This window comes from Sturnus vulgaris, chromosome 6 (assembly GCF_052056855.1).
Source record: "Sturnus vulgaris isolate bStuVul1 chromosome 6, bStuVul1.hap1, whole genome shotgun sequence".
Lineage (NCBI taxonomy): Eukaryota > Metazoa > Chordata > Aves > Passeriformes > Sturnidae > Sturnus > Sturnus vulgaris.
In genome coordinates, this window is record NC_142248.1 from 6555172 (window position 1) to 6581634 (window position 26463).

The 26463-nt window shown below is 35.8% G+C and overlaps 1 protein-coding gene across 4 annotated transcripts in view; it reads right to left on the reverse strand.

Annotated features, from left to right (window-relative positions):
• LRRC4C (leucine rich repeat containing 4C) overlaps positions 1-26463 on the reverse strand; it is a 473950-nt gene that overhangs the window by 178135 nt on the left and 269352 nt on the right. For 3 of the 4 annotated variants that reach the window (XM_088166804.1, XM_088166808.1, XM_088166805.1), the window contains one exon: positions 25544-25680. The exons of the other annotated variant lie outside the window; for it this stretch is intronic. The gene's annotated coding sequence lies outside the window, so the exon portion shown is untranslated. The remainder of the gene's footprint in view (positions 1-25543; positions 25681-26463) is intronic. 4 annotated transcript variants of the gene reach the window in all.

Below are 26463 nucleotides of genomic sequence, written 5' to 3' on the forward strand. Positions count from 1 at the left end.
TATAAATATAAATATTGGCTGAAAGAATACACTAATTATGTCCATAAAGGGCATCTACTGTGCTGGTGTGTGCACTAGATATTGGCACACTAATGTTTTGCTGATATTACTCCATTCTTGTACAATTTTTTTGATAAGCCTTCGTTAAATACCTATTCATCATACTTCAGTATGAAAAGGGCAGCTTTTGCATGATTTGATGATGGCAGTATAATAAGTTAGATGAAAGAACAGCCTTGAAATGAGAATAAAAATGAGAATAAATTTTTCACAATTTGCAGGCTTCATTTCTTTTTTAGGCAGAAAGAACAGGATCTAAAATTGCATAACCATATAAAAAAGCTATGTCACTGATATACAATATTATTTTATTCTCACCCAATAGCAGCTCAATGGACCTGTTCACCTGTAGATGAGTAAAGTCTAAAGTCCTGTAAAATTTTGCTGTGAATTAATTCACAATGTGCTTGCAATGACTCTGAAAAGTTGATAAATTGGAATTGTCCCTTCCAACTCAGCATATTCTATGATTCTGTGGTTAAGAGTCCACATCATTTCCACCACACAGACCTGCCACTGTTAATAAAAACGTAAAATCAAGCCTTAAAAAATAAATGGAGAGAGAAAAAAAAAAAAAGGAAACTGTAATAAGAGGGAAAAAGAAAGAAAAAAGCTAAAAGCATTAAAGGAGAGAAAAAGTTCAAGATGGAGAGGAAGAAGAAGGATAATAAAAGTTTCCATAGAAAGTCTGATATTTCTATTGAATAGTCAGCGACCATTTTAAAAATTGGAAACCTATCTGTACGTCATGCTTACTTCTCTAGACGAACAAATGACACACAAAAGTTTTAGAAATACATTTTTTCTTTCTTTTCAACTATGATCAGCAATTTTTCATTATGCTAAAACTGTTTTCTGCTTAAAAAGAATAGAGATTTTTTTTTTACTGACAAGAATGTATAGAGATATAAAAATGATATAATTTTGCATGTGTGCATGTATTCATGCCTGGTATAATCAAATAATCTATAAGCTTATACACGTGGTTTAATTAGAACTAAATCAAGAAAATTCAATCTTCAGAGGTTCCCAACAGAAAATGGTGATGCAACATTGAATGGTGAAACAACAAATTCTTAAACACCCAGATTTTCCTGAGTTCTAAGTCCATGTGTGCTGGTTCACAGTACAAAATTTCAGATAGAAATGTTAACTTAAGGAAAGGAAAATTGTTTTTCTTTTAACACTAAGCTTCTTTAAGCTTTAAAACACATAGAACTTTTATTTGACCAAATGAAATACTAACTTATATATCAGTTCTTGGCTTCCTAGTGCCATTTAGCTATCTACAGTATTATGGTAGTCATCCTTACTTCATTCACACTTTATCAGGCTGAGAAGTCTTTTTAAAATCTGTAGTCTTCATTTTTAGCTGTATTTAATCCTTCTTTAAAAACACGTCCTTCCTTCCTGTTTTTCATTTTTTTGTCCTTTGTGCTCCTTCAGAAAACTTTTTCTATTGGACTTGTGGAGCTTTACATCAACAACTTATCTCTCTATTTTTTGCAAGACTCTTCTGCTGCCTTAGAACACTAATTCTTTAAACCCAGTCTGAATAAAAAGAGCTGACATATAGCCATGGGATTTTTTCCATTTACACAACAGGTGTCCAAACTCCAGATCATGTAGCCAGTTAAATGTCTTCTGAAGACAACACATAAGGAGCAAAAATATGACAAAACAATAATAGAAGATTGACATATAATCACAGCAATAATTGACAGACTGTTAACAGATTGATTCTCAAATCTATACCTCAATATAGAAAAAGAATGATGCAGACAAAAAACATTAGTATATTTTTGTACTTTTGCTTTATATGGAGGAGGAAAAAAAACCCAACAAAACAATTTCAGACTGTTGAAAGCTGTTGTACTTAATGTACACGCCAAGAATTTATTTAGACTGTATTCAATTTTAAGACCCTCAGAAGATAAGCTATATACCCTCCCTAGAGTAGCTGGTTAGTGTTAAAATGGAATCAAATACCCATCACCCTAGAAGTACTGGCAGTCAGGTTTTTATGAGAATTGTTTCTAATAATAAAGAAAATATAGAGATTTTACATGGTGGGCAGAAAAACTAGAGAGAAGAGTGGAGGTGGAAAAGCAAAAGCATTAGAGATAGGAATAAATTCAAAATTGTTATGTAGTCACTGGAGCACAAATGCAGCTCACCTAATATCAGGACGATTATCAGGCATTTATCTGTCTCAAATGTTATAAATAACATGTAAAATAATGTTTTGATTTGCCTCAGAAGACACTGCAGTCAAATGGATCCCGTAGCAGCCACAGCACCTGTGAGTATAAATCACAAGATGCCCAGTAAAATTAGGATTTTAAATTAAGCTGGAACAGTTCAGAAAAGAACAGTCAGTCTAGTCAGCTCCGAGCTGTTTTAATCTGCATGGGCAGCATGGGGGAATAAGAGGGAGGGGAATAAAAAAGATTTATCCAAACCACACAGAGAGGAGCTGCTTTTTCCTCTGTATTCCTTGATAATAAATAATAAGAAGATCCTGTTTAACAGTACTGCTGTTCCCTTCAAAACAATTGAATGTGGGTGCCTATTTTAAGCCTTCATTCAGATTGCTCCCTATGATTAAGAGAGAAGCTGCAGAATTTGAGCTCATCAGTTGATGAAAAAGCTTGAAATGAGAACTGCTGGATCATGTTTCAATATTTATCACAAGTGCTGGACAAACACGTATGCAAATTTATAAAAGTGAACTCAGCTCAGAATTTGAGAGTGTTCAGAATTCTATTATAGCCATGCATAGTTTAGTGGTTTGATTATCTCTCAGATGCATCTGTTAAACACAGGAAAAACTGAAAAAAAAGTACATGCACTGCTAACAAGGTTTTGAAGACAAACTTACTAACCTGTAGAAAATATGAGAAGGTCCTGGGCTATAAGCTGCAAGAGGAAAACAAAGGTTTTTTTTCTATAAAATTTCCCAGTATCTGCAGCTGAGTCTGCAGATTCCAGTGTTGGCATAACTTGCACGTGGCTTTTAGAACAGGTTGCACCATTTACAGTTTTAAAGAACTATCATCCTGAAAGAGCAGAAAATGTGAGCCTGTAAGCATTCCACTTTGTTCCAGTCTAGAGCCGAGTGCATATTTAAAGGTAAAATAGTAAATGTTGCACAACATTTATTATTTTAGTAAATGTTTCACAACTATACACAGCAGACCTTAGGAATCCTCAAGGAATAAAAGGTTGTATGTAAAAGTAAAGGATTGTTTTGCTTGTTTGAAATGAGCTAAGACAGATAGAAACTGGTCCCATTTAGAGAGTGAGATGAGAAAAACTGAGAGGCTTTGGATCATGAGAGTTCTCATTGTTCTGCTATTACAGCCTTTTATGATTGAATCACTACTGCTTGATGAAGCATTTACTCCTAAATGACACTGTTGAAATCACTAATGAAGCAGACCTGGTGGCTTAAATCAACATTTTTAACTTTCAAAAGTTATCATCATTATTATTAATTATGACACAGAAAGTATAATACCTGACACAAAACTATCTAGAATAATGCAAAATTTTGTGGTTGTTCATTTGAATGACAGTGAAGCAAAGAAACACTGGGAAAATCTCTCTTTATCTATGCCCAGCCAATTTACATGACAACAAATTTAATCACTCATCCATTCCAAAATCGGCCGTCTCAGCTTATTAAACCTGATTGAGAGGGTTGGTCCTGAGGAAGCTCTTATTTATGTACAATTGTTAAAATGAAAGGTTTTTAAAGCCTCTGTTCACATACACACAAGAAAATGTTATTAAGTTTAATGATAAAAATAAACACAGGATTATATTAAAATCTAAAATTATATGAACACTTGATTAAATTCCCACACAGTCTTATTTAAAATTAACTTTCATTCTCCTAATGTGCACTTGTATATTTCGTGTATTAAATAGAATTTTATCTCCTTTTTTTGCCAGCACTTGCTTTTACATGTATCCTGTGCTGCCCCTCATCTAAGATATCTCTAAAGAATGAAAACGCCTATGAATTTTTCAAAGAATTGACAGAAGTTAATGTCCTTGCATTCTAAATCCAACCCAGAAAATTATTTCAAAATCATGAATGAAAATATTCACCAGTAATAATATCTGAAATCAGTATTTATTTGTCCAGCTACTGTAACACCTTATCCCATTTAACAGATGACATTACAAAAATACAAACACCTGGGAAATTGTGTCTCTTATGTAACATTAACAATTTAAGACCACAGTAGATCAGAATGGAAGCCCAGGTCCCTACACTCATGATAACATTTATAATTGTTACACTTCTATTCATTCACACACGTGGTATGTGTTAAATACTTCCAACGGGACTATTGCCATCAATATAACAGTTTTGCATCCCTGGAAAATTAAAATAATCTGATATTTGAAGTTAGAGATTACAGTGAGTCAATCAAACACTATTTTTAAACAGAGATATCTTTGCTATATTTTAAAATGTTCTCTCGTTATACTTTGAAGATAGAAACTAAAGATGGAATATATTATTTGTTTACTTCTAAGTTTTGAAGAGGATATAATGTAGAGTTCACAATAAAGCCAAAAAATTATTTTACCTGTAAAAGATTCTAGACCTGTCCTATATAATAAATGTCAATCATAAAAATGAGAAAATTTAGAAATTATCAATTCATTTGATTTGTTGTGTGATGATAAGGGTCTTTTTGTTAATCTACTGTTCTCTGAATTTTAGGTGTCACTTGGAGTACTCTGTGTACACTATTCTACAGTCCTAATTACTAGGTATTTTTAACACATGGGAGACTTGCCTTCACTCCCATGACTGTGCACTAAGGAAAACCAATAAATACCCCAAGATTTTCAATATGAGAGATTTCACAAGATACAGTATGACTGCCACAAAGCAAATCCTTATCCTGACTAGACCAGATTTTTTGCAGCCTTATGTCCCTGAATAGTGAAAAGCAAGCAAAAGCACATACAAGGACAAAAAACCACTATAAAGCAGATGCCTTGGGTTTTAGCCTTTATATTTTTCAGAATATCTGCTGCTTAGTATATAACTGAAACTTCATATTAGGTGTTAGTAAGTTCTCTTCCCAGGGTGGTTAGACAAAACAATTCCTTTCTAGCTGGAGAATCGAGGACAACTGGTATCCAAAAAGCAGAAACACAGCAAGGAGAGCAAGTCAGGGGGCTGAGACTTCACAGCCTGGGGCTGTGGGTGGATAACTGACCCCAATGTGTAGGTGAACAAAAACTATAAAAGTGTAAAAACTTGTGACTTGGATTTGATTTGGGGGTAGCCCCAGCCAGGCTCTTGCACTGCCCAAAGTGCATCCTTCCAATAAATTCCTATTTTATTCCTTTTGCTCTGTGTAGTCTCTGTTCAGGTCAGCCTTTCCAGGCAACATTTCCACACTGTCCCCAGTCCTGCCCTGCCCCACACACAGACATTATCCATTCAGACTTCAGCACCTAAACATCCACTGCTCCTGACACCCTTTACAAACCCCGAGTAAACTCCATTTTTGCATTAAATGGGATGGAGATAAATGCTCTCTGCCTTTTAAGAGAGCAACAAAATTATAAATTAATGGCAAAATCCAGATGCATTGCAGCCAAAATGATCATCATCCATGCCCAAAGCCTCCCACTCTCACTACATCTACTCAGCTTGACAAATTGCTTTCTCTGCCTAAGTAACCCAAAGATTTCATTTAGGTTGGAACATTCAGTTGACATTCGAGTCCTTTATTTATCTCCATCCTGATTACAAGATAACCATTTTTAGTTTCACTACTCATTTGTGTGAACATACTACTTAAATGTCAGGTTCAAGATCCCTTCAGGTTACAGCAACTCTATCAAAACTCCAGCACATCTTCCAGTTGTGGTACAGGGCAAGGATCTCATACACAGATTTTACCCCAGACCATTCCCACTCTTTACATGACCTTACAAGAGCTTCTTGGAGATATTCCTAAGTCAAAATAATGGCTGCCTACAAGATTAAAAAACTCTAAGTACTCACATTCCTTTTAGGCAGGAAGAATTCTCAGGAAGAAGGGAAATTCAGTTCTGATACACAAATAATATTGAAAAAAACAAGAATATCTCGACTATGCAGTTATCACAGCACAAGTCTTTGCACATGCAGCAGCTGTTACTCTTTGTATATGTAAACTATAAATAAGAGCTCCACAAAGTGTAGTGTCCAAAAGAGGCCCGTGTAAATGGTGAGGGCCATCTCATATGGGAAATGATATCAGGGATGGCTGAGGCCACTTGGGCTGTTCAGCCTGGAGGAGACTGACAGAAGACCCCATCACAGACTATGACTTCTGTGTGAGAGGAAGGAGGCACAGGAGGTTTAAGTTGGATATTAGGAGAGGGTTTTTCACCCTAAGTCATGCCAGCATCAAATCTATCAGAATTTAACAAAGACTTGGACAATGCACTCAGGCACATGAAGCAGTTCTTGATGTTGTCCCGTGTAGGGCCAGGAGTTGGACTTGATGATCTTTGTAGGTCCCTTCCAACTCAGGATATTATTTATTCTATGATTCCAAGCACAATTGTTTTATGCTTTGTCTACTGGCATGAGTTGGTCCTGAGAACACCCATGAAGAGCCACAGATTTTCTGAAAGTGAAATAGCTTCTCTGAGCTTTACAGTTTTTCATCTTTCTCTGTGGTTTTTGAAAGAAAATTTCTCACATATCAGAGTTATTCCTTTCAAGCTGGCCCTTTACATGGGCTCATAAAACTTTTACTTTGTACAGACAAAAGGGGAGAACCTATTTTTTCTTCATCCAATTACATTTTCCCCAGTGAAGAATTAATACTGTAGAAAATTCCTCCAGCAGCTTGTAAGTCCATGTATACTTCACATATACTAAAATATCAATCCTACACTGGAAAAAAAAAAAAAAAAAGGCATTTTTGTCAGAATTATTTCTCAGTGATTTCTGTAATTCTTTGCTAAGGTTGTTTGGCCATCCATGTGTAACGCAGCAAGTGATTGAATTCCACAACCATAATGAGCCACAGAAAAAGAACAGAAGACATCAAAGACAATTGTAATATCATATCCTATGATGAATGATAGAAGGAATTCCTTTCATACAGTTTCCAGATCACCCTAGAAAATGGAACTATACATCCCCAGGAATGAGAGGAAAAAAAGAAATCCTCAAAATACCATCATGATTTTTAAAAAGGACAGAACAAAAAAAGACAGCTGTACTAACAGTCTAACCTGATAGCTGCATTAACTTGAATGGATGAGATTAAGTTTCATTCTGATTCTAAATATGGAGATTAACTTAAACCTAAATTTACACCAACAATACAGGAGAATTTAATTCCAGTGTAACTTGCTAGCATATTACCTTCCCTTGAGTTTTAGTTCTAGTAATTTAAAAACTGAATTCTGCAACTGTAGAAGAGAAAGGAGAGGGAGAGAAAGAAAGAGAGAAAGAAAGAGGAGAGAAGGAGAGAAGGAGAGAAAAAGAGAGACCTTCTTGACCTCAATAAATGACCAGGAAAGCTTTGAAGTTTAAAATTAACACAAATAAAAGTGCAAATTAGAGACTGCCAAGACTACTTTCAACATCCTTTAGATAAAATGGAACATCAGATATCAATATGTTCCTACTTATGGCAGGAAATTTTGGACATATTTACCTAACCCTTATTTCAAACCTCCCCTTAAAATCATTTTGTTTCCATGACTCTACTTAGAAATCATTTTAGAACCTCACTTCATGACTTACTGCAGATCTTCAGTGAATAATAACTTATAAGTTTTTAAAAATATTTTTTCCTATTTAATATTGTCTTTCAACATAGTTATTCTCCCTCTCTTATATGCTTAGAGAAAACCATCTTCTGTCAACTTCAGCTGGACTGCACTACACAAATCATGTTGTCTCATGTTCTCTGAGCTGCCATATTTCTCTCCCTACTCTGAACATACTAAAAATCACAATATTTCTTCTAAATATAAGTACCTGATAGGTCACACTACATATTGCCTATTAAAATTGACACTAGTGTTCCTCTAAGGCTGCTAATAATTCCCCATGAATACCTTCTAGAACCTGCTTTGTCATTTCCCTGCTACTTAAGTGTCAGCAGATAGTCATTCTCTGACCAATATGTTCAGATTCCCTCCTTCACCCACCACCTCCAACTGGTAAATCCCCAGATTATACCTAAATTCCTTGTAGAGGTGTCCTCATGCCAGACTTTATTATTGGATTTCCATCTAGAGCAATTATTCAGAACAAGATCTCTCCCTGGTTTTCACTGTTGAATGATACCATCAATCTGTGCCTAATTACAGCTCTCACTCTTTTGAGTGCAGCCTTGCCTAAGAAATAATTTATGGTGTTAAAAAGATATGCAGACATATTTTTAGCTCTACTTCAGAATCAGAAAAAAGGTACAAGTTTTATGTTTATTGCCATTATTTATCTGCCCTTGACTAACAAATCAGTGTTCTTGCTCACTACAACTGCTTGCACATCCATATATATATATTTCTGATAGTTATATATTTTTTGAAGTGCCCAGCATATCAACACATACAGATCTTGCAATCTGAAAGTGGAACACAGTATCTGTTTAACATCTTCCTATCAAACTTTTTTAAAGTGTCTCCAAATGATATTTTGAAATTGAAATTACTGGAAAGAAAATTTTCTAGCATTAAATTTAAACAATGAAAAAATGCATAAAGTATTCTTAAGCAGTATAAAATATTGTTTTCACCTTACTCTGTTTGTAATCAATGTCTTTTGTGTTCATTTAAGCATCTGGGGAATTATTAGGAAGTCATCAAAATGTTCTGTATCATTCACCAAATATTAGATCAGCCTCAAGCTAGAAAATTCAATAAACATTTTCATAACATTTCCAATAGAAATTAATGCAAACAGTATACCTACGGAAAATGCTGAAACAAAAATAAAACGCCAAAAGCAGCAGCTCCTTTCTAAAGTGCTATTGGGATTAATGACCTTTTTTCTGTTAAAAAAAATCCTTTCAAAAGCAATCAGCTCTACAGACTGCTTAACAGAAATACATTTAGAACGACTGGGAACTAATCAATCAGTCTGAGTGCACAGAAAAATGACATGCTACATGATTTTGACACAGATGACATCGCTTTGTGAGCAAAAACATTCAATGGGCTTAGTCCAGCCAATGAGATTGGAGCACTGGCTGCTTTTCTGTCTGTGGCACATGTCCAAAGCAGGACTATATTCCTGTGACATTTACTGAAGTGCCACTCTAAGTTCTTTTTTCAGAAGTACACAGGCATGAAAACTAAATTTCCAGAGCTGTTATATGCATGATCTGAAAAACCTACGGTTATTTTGTACCAGATTTCCTGTGTGCTTCATATCCTCTCCTATCAAATCAGGTTCATAATAGATAATTTATTATTGCTCTCGAGAGTCTTACCAAATAAGGAATGATGTTTGAACCAAAGTGGGGTGCTGAACATGTGCCAAGGAAGGCAGCAAAAGAACTACTTCATCATTTCAGCACTTCAGCCCTCTATTATGATTGCATTGGCACCTTTCCTAATGCCTAAGTGAATTTAATCTGCAGCAGTGCTATACGGAAGGTGTGCTGTATGAACCTTGAATTTTAATGTAAAACATTCTGGATAATTTTCCACACACTATATGGAAATTAGTGAAGTTCACACACTTGGCTGCCTCTGAATCTGAAAATGTCACAGATCTGCACGAAGAGTTGAGCAATTCTGAAAATTAATGACTGTCACATATGGCCATAAGATATTCCTAGTGAGTTAGTGACTTCAGGTTAGTGACTTCAGCTACAGGAGATATTTAAGTCTGCAGCAAACCTACAGTTCTTCTCAAAGTTACCTAACACCCAATGCTCAAGAGAAGAAATACAGCATAACTACAAATGCAAGATTATTCCACCTTCCCTTTCTTAATTCTCTGTTTTTCAAAAAAACGATCAACAGGACATTAAGTCTTGAGGCCATTGGCTTAGGTCTCACTTTCCTCTCTAAGACCTGTTTCAGCTTTGCCTTCTCTTCTTACAGAGACTAGAAGAACTGTGAGGGTAAGGGAAAAACAGCACTTCAAAAGTTGTAATAAAATTACTCGGTTGTAATCACTCTCATTTTACAATCTCCATAATTTTCTTTCTATCCCTCTGCCCCCATCACATTATTCCTTATATCCTCTGCCAGACTATCTCACTCCTGTGTATCATAGTTAGGTTATCATCTATGTTACAAGACACATGATAGCCTATGAATAGAAAATATTTAATAATACTTTATATAATACTTAAAATGCATAGAGGACCAAACTTTCTATCCTCGTACCCTAGCTCACATCATCCTAAAGTTAAAAAGAGATATTAACAGGTAAGTAAATAAACAGAAAATCACATAAAACTAAATCTTCTGTAAAGAAATGTTTTCACTTCACCCCGGACCAACAATTTCATCACTGTTTCAGTCTCCAGCTGCCCCACCACCACTGCCCCTCTGCCCACTCCACATTCCTCTCAGGCTGCCACAGGACCAGTTTTACAAAACAGCTCATCTCTACAGCTGGAAGTGGACTGCAGCACTTGGGAACCCTCTCTTGGCTGGAGGCTCAGTGGGTATCTCAGACTGCAGTTTTATCTCCAGAAATGGAAGATCAGAGGAGTAACTTATCAGTCTTAGTTCCCAAGGCAAGGCTTTCTCTAGCAATTCTCCAAAAGAGAGCTGCATACACAGCAGAGGTACATCCCTCCTGTTATTCTTTTCATCCTAACTAAATTCAGTCCTGAGAGATGACTCAACTTGCATAGAAGCTAGTGGGTATAATGCTTGAGCTGCCTTATGACCTGTTAACATCCAGCCTGATGGGTCAGTTGTATCATTTCACAAGCACTTCTTTAAATATTTCATCAACAAAAGAGAAAAAAAAAATTAAAATTGAAAGATTTTTGTTGTTTGGGTTGGTTTCTTTTATTTTTTTTTCTTCTACATGGAACAACCAGCATTTTAACAAAAGAAGCCAGTACTGAAATATTTGTATATGTCTGTACATAAAGAAAGCAAATCATAGGTTATCAGCTTGGATATGCCACGCTTCATCTGATCATTGCTAGATGTGAGCAATGAAAACAGAGTTAATGTTCCATAGAGAAAGCAGAAGTGACAGTAATGCCCAGGAATGGACTTTTACACAAAGAACTCACTGGAAAAGCTCAAATGTCAAGTGTAACAGAAGTTTACATTACTTCAGGTTTTTGACTTATGGCTCATGTTTCCTTTTTTCTACCCATACAAACCAACACAGTAACACAGCTTAAAATCTGGTTTAGCATAAGACTTTGTTTTTAATCATTACCTGCAGAGTGAATAAACAGGACTCCCAACGTGTGTGAAAATTCCTTGGTGAAAATAACTCTTATTCTCTCACCTTCATGGGCAGTATGTGCCTCGAGGATGGACAGATCATAGCACAGGAAAAATTCAATTGGACCTGATATTGTTAATGTTAATTGCCTCAACTGGAAAGGGAGTAAATTCCAAAGTAGTTTTCTAGTCTTTGCCTACTCCCTATTGGAAAAGAATTTGTATTTAAAGCTTCAGCAGATCCCCACAGCAAAGCTTGTACTCAGTTCCCCAAACATTTCATAGGTATTACTCAGCCTGTCCCATCTACCCTAATGCACTATTTATTTATTAAATGCTTTAATTAAAATGCTGGGATCTGCAAACAACATGGTCAATCATAACACAGAAAATATACCTGGAAGCGAGCATGTCTTCATAACTAAACTAGAATAAGAAAAAAAAAATTACACAAAAAACCCCACAAAAAAAGCAAACCAAACCACAGAAAACCAAGAAAGAACAAAACAACAACAACAACAACAAAACCACAAAAACCAAAACTAGAAGTCTCCATAAACTGAATTATATTGTTTACCACACACAACTCTGTAACTAAGTCTAAGGTGGTGGGCTCACAGGCTTTAAAAGATAGCAGAATTTAATCTTTTTTTTAATAAATGTCTATGACCTATTAGAAATCACGGGCCTGATTTTCAGAGATACTGAGCCTGTCTCTTCCATTTACTTTACCCTGAGATGTGTGTGCTCAGTCAACTCTCCTGGAAATCAAAATCCAGTAACTTTACATGATATTAATGGCCAGATCCTCTGCCTTCAAATAAAATACATTGATTTATATTGGCTGAGGCTGCTTCTCATGCTGTGTTTCTGGATACTACAGCCTCTCTGCTTACAGTAAAACAGAATAAAGATAAATAAAAAATACAGATATAAGACAGATAAATTAGATAAATTAAGCAATAGATTAAAATAGACAGACTATCACAGGACTGCTCCCTCTCACAGACTCCTCTCCATCCTCTCCTGAAGCTCATGCTGCTGCCTTCTTCATTTGCCTTTGGCAAGCTGCCACTGCCAACTCCTTCTTACTCCCTGGTTTCCAAATGCAGTCAGCCTGACTGGACACAAGCTGACTGCAGGACATTCAAAGCCTTTGCACTGAAATTCTCAGTTCCTTGATCTAGACACACATATGGGGACTGGCAGTAAACAAAATCAGCTAAATCAGCTATACTCTATCACAAAATTTATTACTTGACTTCATGATACTGAAATACCAGATTTTCAAAGGTCACTGTTCATGTAAATCTTCATAATGTTCAGCCAATTTATGTGAGAAGAACGTTTCCCTTTCTCACACGGTTTGCATATACACAGCAATTTTTCCTTTTGGAGTTACACACCCAATAGGTACTTAGCAGTTTTACCTCTGGCCTAAGAAAATTTGCCTCAGAAGAATGTAGCATGATGTGGAGACAATTAGGATTGTCCAATCAATATCTACCAGAGGTTTTCCAGCATCTGATAGTGAGCTGACATGCATGATTGCAAGAGACTGTTAAGGACATGCAATTTTGATGGGATGTTCCTGGATCTCAGACTGAGAGTTTGGGAAATTCTTCACGGGATCACAAGGGACACTATGCTGTACACGACCTCTTGCAAAATTCATTTCTCTATTTGCATGAACTTTACAACTTCAAAAGAATAAAGGCATTTAATTCTGGAAAGATGAAATGTCAGTTGTGTAGGTAGGAATTCTTAATCCTAGTTCTAATGTGTTGTATTAAAGTGAGACAGATTCAGACATAAACTCCTGAAAAGCTGTGCCAGGAAAAGCTGTTTCTCTCTCAGTTCAGAGTATGAGTGTGCTGGTGCACTGGAGTGAGATTTTTGATTGGTCAGACATACATTTATTCCACTAGATTGGTCCTGCAGGGGCCAGAGGAGTTGTGTGTGGCAGTGACATATGGAGCTCCTCTGTAAAAAGAACTGCATATCTATGTTTCAATGAAAGAGAAAGAGAAGATGCAGTGTCTTCTGTTTTCTCCTACTTCATCTTACTTGTCAAAAGAAAAAAGTCTGTAAATTCTTTCCCCCTTAACAGTAAAGAAAGCATATACAGAATTAGAAGAATTCCATGACCAGCACACCAAGTCTGAATTCTCTATCTTTCCCTCTGTTCGACTCATCTCTCTCATCCATGAAGAGGGAGAGTCCTCAAATTTCAGAGAGAAATCTGCCTCAACTTGCTGACACACTTATATTGCCCAGCCCCTCTAGAAATGGCTGCTGGTTGTTACAGATTTTAGTCTCCAGTCACCACACTCCCCACTTGAGCTGCTAAAATGATCTTCAAACAGTGTTAGTAACCAGCAGCTGGACATCAGAATCGTTTTAATTTTTCCCTATGCAGATCTTATACCTGCTGTCATCCACCACCAATATATCTACCTCATTTACTTAACACCTAGCTTCTATGTCCAATTTCTCTTCATTGTCTCATTTAACAGGATTTCACTCCCCTACAGCGAATGTTTATATACATAAGGATTTAAATTGGCTGAATTAACTGAGTTAATTTCTGTTTGGTACCACCTATCTAATTTACCTCTCACAGTTGTAAAATAAAACAACTCTGTATTTTAACTACATAAATAAAAACAGAGCAAAAAAATCCACAAACATTGGAACATAATTTTGGTTCAATTCCTTCAGTGTTATATAAACAGACAGGATTTTACTTATTGGCTATGTGGAATTATAAAACTATTTGTTAATTGATTTTAAAAAAATATTTCCATGTTAAAGACTTTAGATCGAAATTAATCTCAAAAAATGACTTAACCCCTTTTTAGGTCTGCAGACCATTTTAACAACTTGAACCCCCAGACTTGAGAAGCTATCTCTTCTCAGCATGGATATACTTATAGCCATGTGAATTTTAGCAGTTGGTCTTTAGTGCTGTTTCAGTTGATGATTCATTTATCCTGTAGGTAGAAATAAGTATAGCTAATGAGATCACAGAAACATTCTGACAGCTTTGATGTGAATACAATCCCTATATTAAGAGCAGTGTGTGGAGGAGTAAAGGGTGGGATGTTCTCACTTGTAATTTGAAATAAGTTTGGTGGATCTAAGCACAGTGCATAGCAGACTGATGTTCAGAAAAATCACCAGTCAAACTAAAATGGGCACCATTCTTAGCAACAGCAGCAAAAAATAATGATTAAACGGGCACAGTGAGATCAAAACAGACTTGCCATGCATTTGCTGAAGGGAAAGTGTCTTTGGAAATTTGATGTCAGTCCCATCTGTAAAATGAAACCATGTCAAGCCTTAATGAGAAATAATCATAGTTTCTAAAATATTAATAATAAATTTTCAGATGGCTTAAATCTGCCCTGCTCTATTGACTTCAGGAAAGCCGTGCTATTTTCTAGAAAGTTTTCAAAAAATAGTAGTAGTTAGCTACCATCTAAACATGTTATTTCTTCTTGTATGGCTATGCTAATTTAATGGTGTTTTTCTCTCAGAGGAAAACCCCCAAGAAGTTGTTATGATCCTCCACCCATGAACTACTCTGCTAATACCAGTTTCCTGAGGTACACAGTATCATCTTGCAGCTCCCAGGCACAGGAAGATTTTGGCACTAGTGGTACAAAGATGAGACATGTTGTGATCCTTTTTGTAGAATAAAATAAAAACAGACATTTTATGTAACAACTATCATCCACCACAAAATGAATGAACATCACAGTGGCCGTATGAAAACTCCTTCTTATGTCTGAATGGAATGGAGACTAAGGGTAGAAAAAAAGCATTACAGTTTTACTCTCCACACTCTTCAAAAATCAGGTAACAACATGAAAATTTTTATGTGATGCAAACATTTCATCAATTAATAGTACTAAAGCAAATTTCCTTCTCTAAATTTATCACCATTCCATCTTCCTATAGAACAACACTGGAGAGAAGGGGGGATATTTGTTTTCCTGTGTGCAGAATCTAGGGGTTTCTAAAATCATGATTCATTTTTCTTGATCTGTACACAGCAGCAATGAGTCTGAAATACTTAACATCTTCAGTGAGAAGCCAGGAGGAAGAAACTTCCTGAGCTGTCTCTGGAGTGACAGGAATGGGAATAGGACTGCAGACACCTGGGGCAGATGAAACAGCCACACTGAGCAGCCCCAGACGAGATGAGACTGACCTCGTCTCCCTGGTCCTCACATTTGGATCCACCTGGACAGCATGACATCTAAAAGCCATTACCACAATGCACACCGTGAAAAAACTCACAGTTTTGTTATTTTCCTCTCATGCTTTGTCTTTGCCTTTAGAATACTCTGATTCCCTATTATTCTAAATATAGGGACCTTTCAACTGCCAATGAATTGCATAAAAATCTAGCAACACTGGACCAAATTTGCCCTTGTTAGGAGATCTGGCCTGCATTTGTGATTAAAAAGGGAAAAGAAATAAAAGGCAAAGTCTGCAGTTTTAGGGAAGTGTAATGAACCTAAATCTTGCTTTGTAAAATCATTTAGGAAGCACGAGCTGTTTACTAAGCTAAAGGTCCATAAAGCCAATGCTTGATTTGCATCTATTAAATTTTTACATATCTAACAAAAAAGAGCATGCAAATGCAAAAGCTGAACAAAAGCATTCATTTCTTCCCCATGATCCCACCTGCTTGTTACTCTGAAAGGAGTGCTAATGTTAAAAAGCTGCACACAGCCTCCCAGTCATCAGACTCAGTTTCACAGTCAGTCTTTATTTCCTTCTAAAGGCTAAAGGATTGAATGTAGCCTAATTCAATGAGAGGGCAATTCCTCAGAGCACTGAAAAGATAATAATTAAAGAATGCTGGCTTGAACCAGGTCCACACACTGTACACCTCATGCATCTGTAGTGAAGGACAGATGACAGAGTGAGGAGCTGCATGCCCCAAGATCAAATGTGAGTGAACACAGTGCTGAATTTCACTGTGAAATTACTTTCCTTCACTCTTCACTCTGCTATTTTAGTTTTTTTATTGTTTTATTATATAAGGTCTGCACTTTGCTAGATCTATAGCTCTGCATAATTGCTGGAATAATCTCATGAGTGATTTGCCCAGTCATACTAGCAGTAATCTAGGAAAAGCACTACAGCAAACATTATGGGTTAAGTTCCTTATTTATTTTTACAAAGGCTTTTACAAAACCAAAATTCTTATGGCCGAAATCTGTAAGGCTATAGGAATCTAAGAATTTTCTATTAATGCAATTGCTAAAGAAATACAAACTTATCTAATGCCATCAACTATTTCTAACAAAGAATCCTAACCATACTGAGCAAGCTCTCTTTAAAGAGAAGAAATAGGAGGAAACAGATTAACAATAATACTAAAATATAGTGGAGCACTGATTTTTGATATTAGCATAAAATACAAGACTATATTCTGAGGATTTCTCGAGAAATCTGGTACAGATTATTTAGACATAAAAAGAGTAGTGGATTGAAACCTTACATCTGGAAACAAGACAAATAGATCAGTGGACACTAAAATATTTCGATAAAGTAAGAGTTCAGCATTCTTCCTGGCATACACATTTCACAGAATTCAAATCAGTAATTTGTTATTTTTAAATTTAATTTGTTGCTGTTATCCGTATGTCTAAGAAAAAACCCAGAAACTTTCATATACGAGTTCCACAGTGCAAAAATTCGTCATAAAGCCTGATGGATAGATGAGTTATACTGGATAGTTAAACTGTAGTTTAGTGAATTCAAGTTAGTTAAAGTAATTTAAACCATATAGACAGACTGACTTTTGAAATGAAGGTATTCACAATCTTGTAAGTTGTCAAATTTCCCAAATCAATGCAGTTTATATAAAGATGAGAAACACAAAAATCTCTATCAGCAGGGAACCATGAACAGTGATAGTAATTCTGGTGGCAGCCATGGTAAGAAGTTGTTCCTGTAGTGCAGGTGCAGACACAAGCTGCATCATGCTAGCTTTTTATAAATACAGATGAACTGGACAGTAAATGCTGAGGAACAGGAACACAGCAGCCAAAGTACAGCAAGATACCAATGTAGAGAACAATGGATCTCTGCACACCAGCAGTTTGCACATCAAAGAAAACCATTCCATGCACCATGAAAGGAAAAGCTGTGAAGAGACCTTTTGAAGAAGTTAGCTATAAAGACATTTGTGACAAATTGATTGAAAACATAAAGGTTGGTCTGGGAGGAAAACCTGTATGGAACAAAAAAAACAAACCCCAAAGGCAATTTCAAGCTAACAAAAAAAAAAAAGAAAAACAGTTGTACTTTCAAATGCAGCCTATTATATTTGGTAAGATAGGGGCAAATTTTCTCCAAGCCAAAACAAAGAGATGTTTAATAGAGAGACACAATACAATAGCTGAATTCCAAATAAAGGTTAGTATGGCTAATCAAATCATTTGCTAGTGTGGAGATTATTACATGAAGTCTTCAAACTATTTTTTTTCCATCAATCTCAGCATATCACAAACATTTTCGTATTTCTTTATATAGCTGCATGAGTTACACATAAATTAATACATATTTCTGAAGTTAATTACGACAGAAAAAGTGGACCACTAGATTGCAAAGACATAGTTTAAAATCTGAATATCTCCATGTGCAAAATAGTTAATAGACATCCTAACTCCTGCTGCATTTTCTTCTGCTGCATGCCTTAACACTTACCCTGTTGCATCAATAACATAACTTAATTTCTATTCCCTCTTTCTCAACATGGTCCTAAAAGTCAAGTACATGCCAGCTGCACTTAGAGCTAACTTGTTGGCAAAAATAACTTTTGCCATATGAATATCCATCATTCAGAAGCTGAAGTGATCATCACTACCATTAAAATATATTTTAAAAGATCATTATTTTTCATAATTCTCTATGGGAAATTAATAGAATAATCTAGAAGGAAAAAAGTGAGCTCCTGGTTACTTCAATCGATCACTTAATAATACAGAACTTCCCTAAATAGATGTTAATTTGAAATATACTTTTATATAGTATATGAAATATACAGAAATCTATTTTATTTATCCATAACCGTATCCATATATAAAAATATAGGAACTGATTCCCTGAAATGCTAACTGCCTTGGCTTCTACTGACTTTGGATTTTCAGGAAATCAACACTGCTAGAAATCAGGTCAATGGTTCCAATGCATAACATCCTAAAACTAATATATCCTCCTAGAAGAACCAGGCATTCACTCAGGGTAGGAAGAAGTTTTTTTCTCTACTTCACTCACAAATCCTTATATTCCCTGATCCAAATTGAATCTGGTTTTTTTTTACAGTTAAAGAAAAACATGAGCCTACTGAGGTTTTACTGACCCAGTGGGCTCTAAAAAAATCCCTGATGCTTTCTTGGCACTTGCTATCACTTGTGACCTTTATTTTCTAAGAAGGATTATTATTACTGCCTTGCATTCTACAGTTCCCTACAGGATATCACCAGCCATATGTCAGCCTTGCTCTGGGGGTTCTCATATACAACTCAAACAATTTTACACCTATTTCTAGTGTACACTGAAATTTATGCCCATTTCTTTCTGTATTAATTCCTATTGTTTCAATTGAATGTGGACTTCTAACATGCAGTTAAACCCATAATGACTTATATAAAATACAGAGACCTGCTGGTATCAGTAATTTAAGAACTTAATTTTCATTAAATCATACACATGAAGCCAGTTATGTGACTCAAGATAGTAGAAGATAATATTTTTAAGACCTTTCTAGCCTTGCAACTAATCATTTGATCATATACAATTTTGTGTGATGCTCCTATGATAATGCACTTAACCATGAAGCTTCCCTCATACCCACCACTTTGCTCATTAATTCACCTTCACAGTCTATAATACTGTCTCATAAGCCATGACAGAGACTCATATCTTTTATATTTATTTCAGTCATCTTCACTCCCATGATGTGGAAAATTTTCACTCCTGAATTTTTAAGTTTTGGTATCATATAATTTTGCAGCATTGGAAATACGAAGAGTTGTGAGTAAAAAAAAAAAAAAAAAGAAAGAAAGAAAAGAGATATATGACAGAGAAACAATTTATCCATTCAAATAGTTTGGATCTTAAAATTTAAAACATCTATATGCAGACCAAGAAGATAAACAAAACTCATAAGATTACTTTGCTACTTAATTATGTTACATTCCAAGATGGTGCCTGTTATCATCTCTAGGTTGAATCACTTGGCTATCTTTTTAATAGTTTGGGGTTTTTTTTATTTTTTAAACCGTGGTGAGGGAACTATGAATTAAAGAAAGAAAAAAAAAGTGCAATGTTTGATCAGCAATGTAATGACGTGGCTTCCCATGAAAACAACCTGGGATGGCAAGAGGAAGAGTGAAGAGCAATGGTGACTTGAGTCCCAGAGTTTTTGTCACAAGACAGGCAATGCAGTGCACAGTGTGGTCCAGGCAGCCCAGCCCACACCTTGAATCAGAAGCAGGGCTGGCCACAAACTCCACATGCCTTAGGGAACCCACAATACCTACAGATTTACACTAAATATTTTAGACACTGTAGGAAATGAGAAACGTGATTCTTGTGTGTTTCAGCTGGAACTGTGCTCAAATTTTCACTTGTGAAAATGTCTTCTTTGACTACATTAAAATTACAATATGAAGAAAATAAGATGGATGAAAAATACTGATGCTCATAATATTTGCCTCTCTCCAATTCTTTTCTTCCAAGACAATTAATTTCAGTATTTACAAGAAGTCCTATATTCCAACATACTTTTACATATTGACAGGCATTTGTGTTGTCTTTTAAATACAACTATTATAGCCCGACATTTAATTTTAAATTATATGAAGTTAAAAATTGAAATACCCTGGAAAATTTCAGAATTCCTCCGTTTTCACATTTCATTATAATTCAAATACAATCCAAGTTTTCTAGAGATTTTGAAACCATATTGAGACACATGGATTCAGTGGCAAATTATATCTCTAAAAAGGAAGAAGACCCATGGGAAAAATTTTAACCATAAATACAGGATGTATTGTGGACCAGGATAAAGTTTTTCTGTTCTCCAATGTCACTAAGAGTTCAGGAGAACATAATCCCCCGATCACATCAGAGAAATGAGCCATCCTCCAAGCACGAAGCAGATTCACCTTTCTGCAGATGAACAGTAGGAAGCAGGTGTCATCAGCTACTGGCTGCAAGAATTTAGATTATCTTCCAAAATACCTTCACCTGCTGATGGCAGGTCAGTTCCTTGAGGGCTGAGCACTTTCAGCCAGTTCTTCACATTCTGGAATAACCACTGGAATAATTCCTCTTTGAATGTCACATAAGGTGACACAAAAGTGTTTAAAATATTTTAAAATATATTTGCTTTAGCTTTTTGGTTTTGACACTTTTTTTTTTCTTTTGGACTTGTGCTATTTTTGCCCTCCCCCTTTGGTCACACAGTAATTAGTTTCTTCCTACTTCTAAGTATGAGAAGCTAAAGAGCACCAGTAACCACTAATACTGAAGTTTTTAACATTTCTCACCTAAGAATAGAAACTGTTACTAAAATAGCTGCTGCTTTGAAATTTAGCCAGTTAGAAAACCTTATGCAGGAAAGACTATTTTCCAAGAAGTTGAGGATATATGAATTTATGGTCCCGAGGCTACCATTTCACAGATTTTTCAAGCATCAGTCTTTAAGCATAGTAAATTCATGGTCAGTCTGATCCTTTGGAGCACATTAAAGCCTAAATATTAACAATATTTTTCATACTTTATAGCAGAGGATTTTGAGGACTATACAATCTGGATTACAAAGTCACAAAGTTGCCAAGTATTGAGCCATTATTTTCAAATGCTGTTTAGTACATAAAGCCTGCAGAACTTCAAGCATTATATCTGCTTTTCTGACACTGCATTGCTTCTCATCCTTTTCCTGGGGAAAAGCACCAACGAAATTTTGCTGATGCAGATGACAAACTGTGAGAGGACAAAGCTTCAGCAGGTCCAATTCATTACCTAATGTGAGCATGAATTTATTTTTTTTTTTAAATAAGTTTTTGCAAATAAATGCTATTGATATGTCACTTGTTGATGGATTATAACAGCCATTATTTGGAATGTTTGCTTTCTCTTCCTTCAAAAAAGGTTAGTTGTCTAGACCTTGAGAGGCATTCTGGAATTTGACCCATAATAACACAATTACTAAGGGACCTCTATTTATCCCCTAAGTGATGGAAGGTATAGCTCAGCCTAAGAGCTTTCTGAGACATATTTGAAACTATTTGCTCCATTGTAAGCAAATTGTAGATGGGCCAAGTCTTTCAGAAAGGAGATTAGTTTTACATAAGCCCATTGCTGTTCAAAAGACAGATATTCAAAAGATAATAGATACTAAAAAAAACATTCAGGTTTATCACCTTCCAATTCTTCAAGTTATGCCAGCTGAAGAAGATAGTTACTTTTTGCTGTTAAGATTTTAATAAAGGAATTGTTGCTAAAGTACATATAATGTACCTGATTTGTTTTGCATTAAAATCTGCCATAAATTCCAATTTCTGTGTCCATCAAAATAAAATATGTTTAAATACAGACATTATTTAAAGCTAAGCCACCCATGAAAAAAATGGCAATAACAAAACAAGTGTATTTAGTGCACAGTATTTTAAATGCTATAGGCTTTATGCAATTTATGTCCAATATTAGAAAATAAGTTTTGTTGCTCTGGGAGAACGTGCAAACCTACCATTTGAGGTGGAGAGGGGAAAAAAAATTAAAAAAAATTAAAAAGAATAAAAAATTACTGCTGTAATACATCCTTTCCTTATGGGGCAAGCTGTGGTGGGCTGACCCTGGCTGGATAGCAGCTGTCCCTGAAGCTTTTCTATCACTCCCCTCCTCAGCTGGACAGCTGGATCTGCTCCACCACAGGCTGCAGGGAAATTCTGCTCCGGTGCCCAGAACACCTGCTCCTCCTCATTCCTCACTGACCTTGGTGTGTGCATGTGTAGAGAGGGAGCAATGACAGCAACACACACAGGGACCTCCCTGGGGAAAGAAGGCATTTCACTGAGAGCAGGGCTCCTATTTACAGGGTGCTCTGCAGAGCTGAGACAAGACAGTGCACTGGATAACTGGGACAACACCTCTGGGACACTGCTTCAGAATGGGTGCCACAGTCGGCACCAGGTGATCATCTAATGTCATTAATTCCATTCTATTTTGACAAAATAATTGTCCTGGGAGTGAAAGCCTCCCTACTGGAACTGAACAAGTTATCAGTTTGGGAAGGGAGCTGAGAGAACCAGGAGAAGCCCCAGCCTGGCAATGATTTTCCTGGCTGTAATGTTCCTAGATCTCGGACAGTGTGTCCACATCTGCTGAGCTGTTTCCTTCATGCATTCCCTCTTGTCACTGCCCCTGCCTGTTGAGCAGCTGGGTTTTTTTTCATCCTTTTGTTAAAAATGTTATCCCAGAGGTGCTCCCCCCATCGCTGATGGGTCACTGGGGGATCCATCCTGGACCCAATGGCATCAGCTCCACCAGACACAGCAGGAATCTCTGACAGCTTCCCACAGAAACCACCCTGACAGCATAGGGTTAAAAAGTGTCTGAAATCATGGGAACTGCATGCAATAGATTCAGGGGGTGGAAAAAAAGGCTGGCTCTGGTAGGCCTGGGAAAGGGAACGAATATTGAGCTTTGTTTTTTCTAGATCGTGTGAAGCTACACCTGTGTAATCATCATATGATAAATGATATGATTGTTAAATTAAATGTAACCATTGTTTGGTAATTGAATATGATTATTGTTTAATCATAATAAGAATCATGAGAAATGATGTAATCATAACAAGAATAATGAGAAAGGATGTTTGGGGGGCCTAATGAAAATTACAAGGATTCATGCTTGGAAAAGAATTGTATATGTATACAATTGTATATGTATACAATATAACATATTGTATACATATGTATATGTATACAATAGAACAATATGGGTTTAATAATTAATATATAGTTATATAAGAAAAGGGTATAAAAACATGTCCATCTGGGATCCATGTGGGACTCAGATTTGGGTCTGCACCCCTGATTCCCAGAGCTCTTCAATAAAAGCCCCTGCATATAATCATTCTGGGATTATGTGTTTTAATGCTAACAACCCCTGGAACCCTCCAGCTACCACAACCTCACCATGCAAAGCCAATACACAAGCCTGGGAATTTCTAAGTTTATCCAGAAGATAACAGTAGTGGGTAATTAAATAATATAAACACTATATATGCCATTGGTGCTTCATCAGGGATTATAAAAACCTGTACGTTTCAAGCAGAGGTTTGTGGAATGTTAGTTTTAAACCACACACAACACTTCTCTTCTGCAGTGCAAAAAAGCAATCCCAGAATGTACTTTAAAAAATAATTTTGTAAATATAAGACTGACAGTGATACTACATATACCCAGACAAATTATTTGAGTAATTTCATACAGTTGCCAAAAAAGTTCTTGGTATGACTACTCAGCAAATATTATTTAAAAAAAACCAACAACCAGAAACAAACAAACCCCTCCCCCACAAAAAATCCACACCAAAACAGAAAAATCAAAACCAACCAGCCAAAAACACCCATCAAACAACAAAAACCTGAAGCTCTAAAACGTATAAAATAAATGAGCAGAATTCCACCCTGCAGGTGGTAAACAGATTGGAGATAGGAATTCTCACAGACAAGTGGCAGTAATAAATATCCACATTGCTATGTTAGTTTTAACTCTTTTTTTCCTGCAGGGAAGAGAACAAAGGACTAAATATCAATTCAGACAGCTCTACAACCATGACTCTTTCACATTTATTTTCTGTCTTTTTTTTAATTTGCCTTTAAATGAATATCAGCTCATGAAAATGAATTCTAATTTAGCTCATCACCATAAGCTCTCCAATTGTATTGCATCAACACACCAAAAACTTTCTTAAAACACCTCTCAGCAGACTCCAAAACATGACAGTCATCACTGGCCATTAATTTCTATTACTGTTATTAGAAAAGATGGCAATGTTCTACTATTAGACATACTAAAAATTGCTCTTCAGTAAAATGTTTTTTATACATTTGAAAACACTAAAAAGAAAAGAAATATATTCTTTATTGTTCTTTAGAAGAAAACATTTTCTTTGATTTATACAGACTGTCTTTCTTTGGGGGAATTATTTCTAATTCTGTTAGGATTGGCATCTTTTTTTATCTCGAAAGCTTTTTTTAAGATATGGATGGTTATGGAACTCAAAAAAATTCTCACTTAATAGCATACTTGTCTGTAGAATAAAGTCTCAAAAAATGCTAATACAAGGAAAAAAAGAAAAATCAAAACTGATTCTTAACCTCCAAAAGTTTTCAAAACTATTTAACTCTATGAAAAATGAAAATGTAAAATTCCCACTCCAGTGCTGGTAGCCATCAGAATTCCCTTTTCACCATCATGACTGCACAAAAAAAGGCAACAAAGTGAAAAACCAGATTGAAAAATGCTCCGTACCCTAAATTTCTCTCATGATTCTGTATTCCTCTGTACAAATACAAAACACAGGACTGTGCTCCCATCAACAAACACTAACGTTCTAATAAAAATATCCACGAATATTCCACCCCAAACCCCTTGGACTGCATGCAGACCTTTCTGACTGCTAATGATTAATGCTTAGCTCTACTTTATACATGAAGCACAAACAAACGACTGCAAGACTGACACAGATGAGTCACAATAAAGTCATTCCCTATAATTTGTGTCTGCTACCAGTGGAGAATCTACACTTACAAACTTAAAAGTCATTTTGAGATCTGTCATAAACACTGATCACCAATCATCCATTTATACACTTTTTTTTTTTTTTTTTATAAAACCTTGTGTGAATACAGGAAAAGTTATAAATGAACAGGCAAGAACAAAGTTGGGATAGAAGGTAATAAGCAGGCCTTAACAGACACACAATAATGAATGAAAGAATGGAAGGAAAGTAATTTTTAGTTTACCTGTCCTTAGTAATTCATGGCACTGTTAATTGTTCTTCATGCCCAAGTGGTGTGTATCTATTTTCCCAAGAGGTATGCTGTGTCTTAGGGTACGTCCGTATTAATCTCCATTGCACATTCCTTTATTTTCTGGGAACCTGTGCATGTTGAGGGGGAAAAAAAAAATAATTTCATGGTGTGGTGTGTCTCATACTGACAGAGCATGGTATCATGTGCTTTAGAATGAACATAAAGCTTGTGAATAATTATGAAACAGAAACACCTCAAGTGCAAGCAGTTGAAATTTCTTAGGCAGACCACCTAAAATATATAATCTATAAACAAAGAAAATGAAAGAGTTCATCTGGTTTTGACTAGGAGTTATATTCTGTTCTGATTCTCTTAATCAACAATAATTTTAATAATATTGTTCTTGAGACACCACAAAATAGATAGTCTATGCTACAGTCCTTATCCCATTTACCAGACAAATATTTGCCAATGCACACCAGAATTCAATGACAAAGAAGCATCATTATCCTTTTTTGAACTGCATACATTGAAATGCAGCTAGGTATTTTATTGTGGGTTGGGTTTTTTCCAGTGCTTATGGAATTTTATGGCACTTGGCAGGATCTGTACATTCAAGGCCAAATGTCCAATGCCAAGGAGCACCTGGGAACTTGGGAATTCTTTGTGCACAAACAGCCCCTCAAAGTAGAGCTGCTTCCTGACAGGAACTAAATGCAGATATCTTCACCATGAAATACATAAATCTTCCCTACTAACTGCAGATCTGAGATGGGAACAGTATTTTTTTTATTATTATTTTTATCCCCTAGGACAAGCTTTTCATCATTCTGATTCCACTGCAGTTTTATTTATGTGTGACAGTCATTAATGGTTACTTATATATTTTATAATTCTGGAGCTACTTTATA